Source organism: Phoenix dactylifera, unplaced genomic scaffold (assembly GCF_009389715.1).
Source record: "Phoenix dactylifera cultivar Barhee BC4 unplaced genomic scaffold, palm_55x_up_171113_PBpolish2nd_filt_p 001439F, whole genome shotgun sequence".
Classification (NCBI taxonomy): domain Eukaryota; kingdom Viridiplantae; phylum Streptophyta; class Magnoliopsida; order Arecales; family Arecaceae; genus Phoenix; species Phoenix dactylifera.
In genome coordinates, this window is record NW_024068758.1 from 5,171 (window position 1) to 11,372 (window position 6,202).

Consider the following 6,202-nt stretch of genomic DNA (forward strand, 5'->3'; position numbering starts at 1 on the left):
CTCATTACCAGGAACAACACAACCTTCTGGTTGTTCCATGTAAATTTCTTCATCTAATTCTTCATTCAAGAATGCAGTTTTTACATTCATTTGGTGAATTACTAAATTATAAATGGATGCTAATGCAATGAGTACTTTAATAGATGAAATTCTAGAAACTGATGCAAAGATGTCAAAATAATCAATATCTTTTCTTTGTGAGTATCCTTTCGCCACTAATCTTGCTTTAAACTTATCAATTGAGTTATCAGGTTTTAATTTTCTTTTGAAAATCTACTTACAACCAATTGATTTAGCACCTAGAGGCAAATCAACTAAGGTCCATATATGATTAGACATAATGGACCCAATTTTATTATTAATAGCCTCCTTCCAAAAAGGTGCATCAACAGAAGTTATTGCTTCTTTATAAGTTTGAGGTTCATTATCAACAAGAAAAGTGTAAAAGTCATTTTACTTCTTCTTAAATGAACTTCATAATTTTCATGTGCCTCCTTTTCTTGTTTATTATGAGGCAAAGAGTAAATTTTTTCTTTTCCTAATTTTATAGGAAAGATATGTTTAAAGAAATCAGCATTTTTAGACTCTACTATAGTGTTGGGTTCCATAATATTAGATTCACATTTTAATACCAAGAATCTATAAGCAACACTATTTAATGCATAGCCAATAAATAAGCAATCAAAGGTTTTAGGTCCCAACTTTCTTTTCTTTGGTTCAGGTAATAGAACTTTGGCCAAACACCCCCACACTTTAAAATATGTAAGGTTAGGTACATGACCTTCCCATAACTCATAGGGTGTCTTACCAGATTTCTTATAAGGTATTCTATTTTGAATGTGACAAACAGAGAGAATAGCTTTCCCCCATAAATAAAAAAGTACTCATGAGCTTATTAACATAGCATTTATCATTTTTTTAGAGTTCTATTTTTACATTCAGCAAGTTCATTAGATTCAGAAGAATATGATGGGGTAATCTCATGAATTATACTTTATCTTCACAAAATTTATTGAAGAGATTATACTCATATTCTCCTCCTCTATCAGTCCTTATTCTTTTATTTTTTTATCAAATTTATTTTCTACTTCAGTAATATATTGCTGAAATTTTTCAAAAGTTTCATCTGTAGTCCTAAGTAGATATACCTTAGTGTATTTAGAATAATCATCAATAAAGGTTATGTAAAATCTTTTTCTTCCTCTAGTTGGAGTGTTTTTCAAATCTTCTAAATCAGAATGAATTAATCCAAGCAATTCAGTTTCTCTTTCTATTGACTTATGACTCTTTTTGGTAGATTTAGACTCCACACATACTTCATATTTATCATTCACATTTCCAAAAATAATGTTATTTAACAAATCTAGGTCTTTCATTTTCTTGATATAAGAAAAATTAACATGTTCTAATCTTCCATGCCATACATCAATAGAATCAATCAAATAAGCAGAAGATGATGCATTTTCATTCATAGTTTCGGTTACATTCAAGACAAATAAGCCCTGATTACAATAACCCTTTCTAATGAAAACATTGTTCTTAGTCATTACAATTTTATCAGACTCAAAATACAGCTTAACTCCAGTCTTTCCTAATAAAAAACATATACTAAGTTCCAACGGATATTAGGAACATGCAGCACATCATTCAGCCTTTTCTTTTGCCAACCACTGGCTAGGGTCTTGAATCACCCATGAACACTTGTTCTTCGCCTTCATTCAATGGAGTGTAGGAAGTAAATGTATTCTTATTGCCACAAATATATCTGGTAGCCCCATAGTCTACCACCCAGTCCTTTGCTCCCATAACCATGTTGGTTTCAGACACAACTGCTGCAATAATATCTGTCTCCACCAAGTTAGCATTTGGTTTAGCAAATATATCATTCATTTTCCTAAACCTGCATTGATTAGCATAATGTCCAGATTTTCCACAAACAAAAGAAGTTCCTTTTCTTTTAAAACCAGGACCTTGGAGCTTAGGTTTCTTATCACTTTTGAGATAAGGCTTTTTGGACTTTGAATGAGACCCACCTGGTTTGCTGACTATGACATTTGCTTTGGAAGTCATTTTCTTGGCCAATTGTTCTCGGTCTCTGACTCGATTTTGTTCTTCAATTCTAATATGAACAATAACATCTTCAAGACTCATGTATTTCCTTTTGTGCTTCATGCTGTTTTTATAATTTTTTCAAGACTTAGATAATTTTTCAATCAGACAGCCGGCTAGGAAAACTTCTTGAAGTATTATGTCTTCATTTTTAAGATCAGTGACCAGCCTATGAAAATCATGGATTTGGGATGACACATCCCTATCCTCGGACATTTGAAAGTGCAGAAAATTTTCTATAACATATTTCTGTACTCTAGTATCTTCTAACACATATTTTTTATTTAGATTCTCCCAAATTTCTGGAGCTTCTTTGTATGAACAGTAGATATCAAAAAGTTCATTGGACAGTGTACTCAGAATTGTGTGCCAACAGATTTTATTTCCATGTTCCCACTCTTTGAATTTAGTGTCGAAATCTTCAGACCCTTCTATCGGTTTTGACTGATTTAAATACTAAGCAAAATTAAGCATATCCAATGCAGAATAAACACATTCTTGCCATCTCTTAAAATGCATACCATTGAAACTCTCAATTTTAGAAGTATCAGGAATTGATCTAGCAGTAATCATAGCAGAATCCATATCGTTCTATTCTTAAGATTGTTGCAAATATAATAGATAGAAAGAAGGAAGAACTTATCAGTTGAGGTGTGATTTCATTGTCCTTAAGAATAGACGTCACTCGGAGAATGAATCTCGGTGTAGCAGGTAATGACGGCCTATCCTCTAGGATACAACAGTTAGATCATTCCAAGCGTACACTCGCAGATGCAGTGACTCTACAGAACAGCCCAGAATCGCTCAGGAAGACAGAACAGAGAAGAGAGTATCCTCTTGGGAACACAGAAAATTTAAATTCAAAAAACTAAACGGCAAAAAGAAGCCAGACTCGAGCCCACCTCCCGCACCCGCGTAGGGGAGTCCCCCCCTGCGCACGTTGATCGAGCGCAACGCCGGTTAACACGTTTCCAGATCGGATCCGACAATTTTGCTTTAGACCTCCATTAGGCTCGTGCGCGCATGAGCTACTTATTTTCTTTGCTTCACCAAGTTTAAAAGGTTGAATACTACATAAAGACCTTTTGAGTTTAATCTCTTTCCAATATGGGATTAAAGAAAGTATACTAGATAAAGGACAAAAGACAAAGAAGGGCAGACTTGGAATTTTAAAATATTCCAACAGACGATTCATAATTTTTTAGAAAAATATTATTTCAAATCATGCTATCAATGATATTTTCAGTAAATGTATAAAATAATGTGTTTTATATTTATCTTTCTATGTTAACTAATGCCCTCAGCCGTGTTTAAGAGATAAGAAAAAAAACCCAAAGAGATAAGAGAATTTTAAATCCAAAAGAAGTGAAAAGAAATGAAAATATGGGCACAAAAGGATAGAAAAAAGAAGGAAACGAGAATTTGTTCTCTCTGTGAATCTTTTCATTTATGGAGAGGCTAAAAAAATGGATTTTAAACTTACTATCTAAACAAGAGATCTTACATTTCTTTTCTATTCTCTTCTTTAAATTTCTAAACAAATGAGTGAAAATGGATTTCCTCTCCCAAATAATTTTTTTTACTTTTCTCCTTGTCTCATTTTTTCTGCCCAATTCCCTCAATCCAAATTAAGTGTAGGCGAATCATTCTCTTATCAATCTAACCAAACACTACTAAATATGAATTTAAGTAGTTTGAAAGTACTTCTCCTCAACCTTAACTATTTTTTGTTAATTTAAAATTTAAATATTTTGGATTAATATCTCTTCAATCCACCAAGCCTGCATTCCACAAGTTTCTTCCTTATTTAAGTACTTGTATGTATATTTTATTTTATTTACTCATTTTTTTCTAAATATGCATTGCACATTGTTGCTAGTATAAATAACTAGAAAATAGATTTTAAGATACGAAGGTTGTACATCCAATTTCCTTTTCACAAAATGTAAAACAAAGTAAAATGAACCCTCAGTAAATAAATTCATATTCCAAGGTAAAATTGTGTAGAAATGGCATGAATCCTATATTCAAATTGGAAGAGTGGAATAATCAGTTGGGCAGGCGTAATTGAATTAGTGCAATAAACATGAGCAGGATTAATTTAAGATGGTTTTTGCTTTCAAATGGAAAGGCTCAATATGATTTGTACGTAATAGGCTCAAAGTCATGGTGTCAAACTTCTCTAATATGACTTTCCATGATTGTGCATGGGTTCTTACTAGACATATTGGCAGTCAGGTAACGCCTGAGAAAATAAAGGACCACAATTTGGTTTTAGAGGGGAAAAGTGATGGAAGCTAGAAACTCTTTCAAATTCTTTGATCAAAGACTCAAAGGAATGAAATTAGGGGCCAAAGAATTCCAAAATCAAAAGGCTATCATTAATGCATCTAAAGTTCTGTTGGGACAAGATCAAAGATTGATGCCTTGTGATTCATGTTAAACTCATTTGAAGTCAAAGTTATCTAGTTCCATGAATTAGAAATATGATCCACGGATGTCTAATAGCCGAAATCTTCAAGTAGATGTTAAGTTTTTCTTTTAAATCAAGCTGTAGTCTAAAGGAGCAATCCGATGAATGCCATTTCTTGAAATGAGCTTTGAACTATCTTCGTTTTGTCCAATATCGAATCATCTTTCTAGAGCATTTTGAATCACCACAATAAGAGGTCAAATGAGGGAGATAATGACTATTTTGGTGGAAACATGTCATTACTGACAAAATTTGAAATAAATATGAAAATGCCACCCACAGCCAACTTGAATTAATGTTGATTTTTTTAATATTTTGGTCCAACTTTACCTACTTTCTGCCATTCAGAAACACTTTTAATTAAGTTAGAAGTCCCATTAGACTTAAGAAGTTTTTTTTTTTTTGTTGTTGTTATCTTTTCATTTTTTACTCTCGTAGGGCTAAGGTTGCATATGTCTGGCCCTGTCCACATCCATAGTGGTGGGAACATGATGCACTAGGATGCCCTTTGTGGTTATCCTTTTATCATTTTGAAGTCTGTTGTATCCGTATAGGATTAGAAAGTCTGATGGGTCTTGAGAGTTCCATCACTATTAATATCCAGGTACTTGGTTTTTTATCAATAAAATCAATAGAAGCAAAAAAAAAAATCTTTGAATTTACTTTTTTTCTATTTGTGTAGTGGATTGCGTATGTTTTGATAGATGTTGGAGCAAGCTTTGATAGAATCTAAAAAATATCAATGGCAAGTTGATGGATTTTTTGATGAGTCATGACAGACTTGAAGCCCTTTGGTTGATTCTTGAATTGAAGACGACCTTTGATAGCAAGGTGAAATATCAGTTATCCTTAGTTTGCCTTTTCTAGTTCTTGTAGTTCTTTTGTTTAGCTTTCTAGTTCTCTTCTAATTAATAATTAGCCTTCTAGTTTTGCTCGGTCGATTTGAAACTTGCATAGGTACCTCCCTATCTTGAAGGAAGGAACAGTGAAATGATTAGGAGGTGATTATTTGTTGCTACATCACCTACCACATTTGGGCCTCAAAGAATGTGTGCATCTTTGAAAATGTAGATTAGATCCCCTTGATAACCTTCATGAAAGCACGAGTTCAAACACTCTGGAACGTAGCGAGGCCATTACCACTTAAAGAATCGTGGTAGCCGAAGAAAATCAGCTCTCGCACTTATACTTTGTGTACCTTCTAAAGAGACATACCTCACTTGGAAGCTTCCATTTTCTAGTTTTTTCAAAATCAACTTTGATGGCAGTGTCTTAAGCTTGGATAATCGTGTGGATGGGGTTACAAGATTCGTGATTCGGAACTAGGGATCCACATTGGCAGCTATAGGAGGATGCTATCTGATGTTATGATTTTACTTGCAGAGATGAGAGGAGCCTGAAAGGGCTTACCGTTGTAGTCCTAATAATTTAATTTTTATGAGGGTTTCGACCGTTATTAGTTGGTTATCACATCAGAGACCCATATAAAGGATTTCCCACCCTATCAACGGTGATCAGGGAGTACCTCTCTAGTTGAAGGACATGTATGTAGATGTTGGCTATAATAATTCTATGGCCACGTAATTATGCCAGCTTATCAAAAAAAAATAATATTATTGA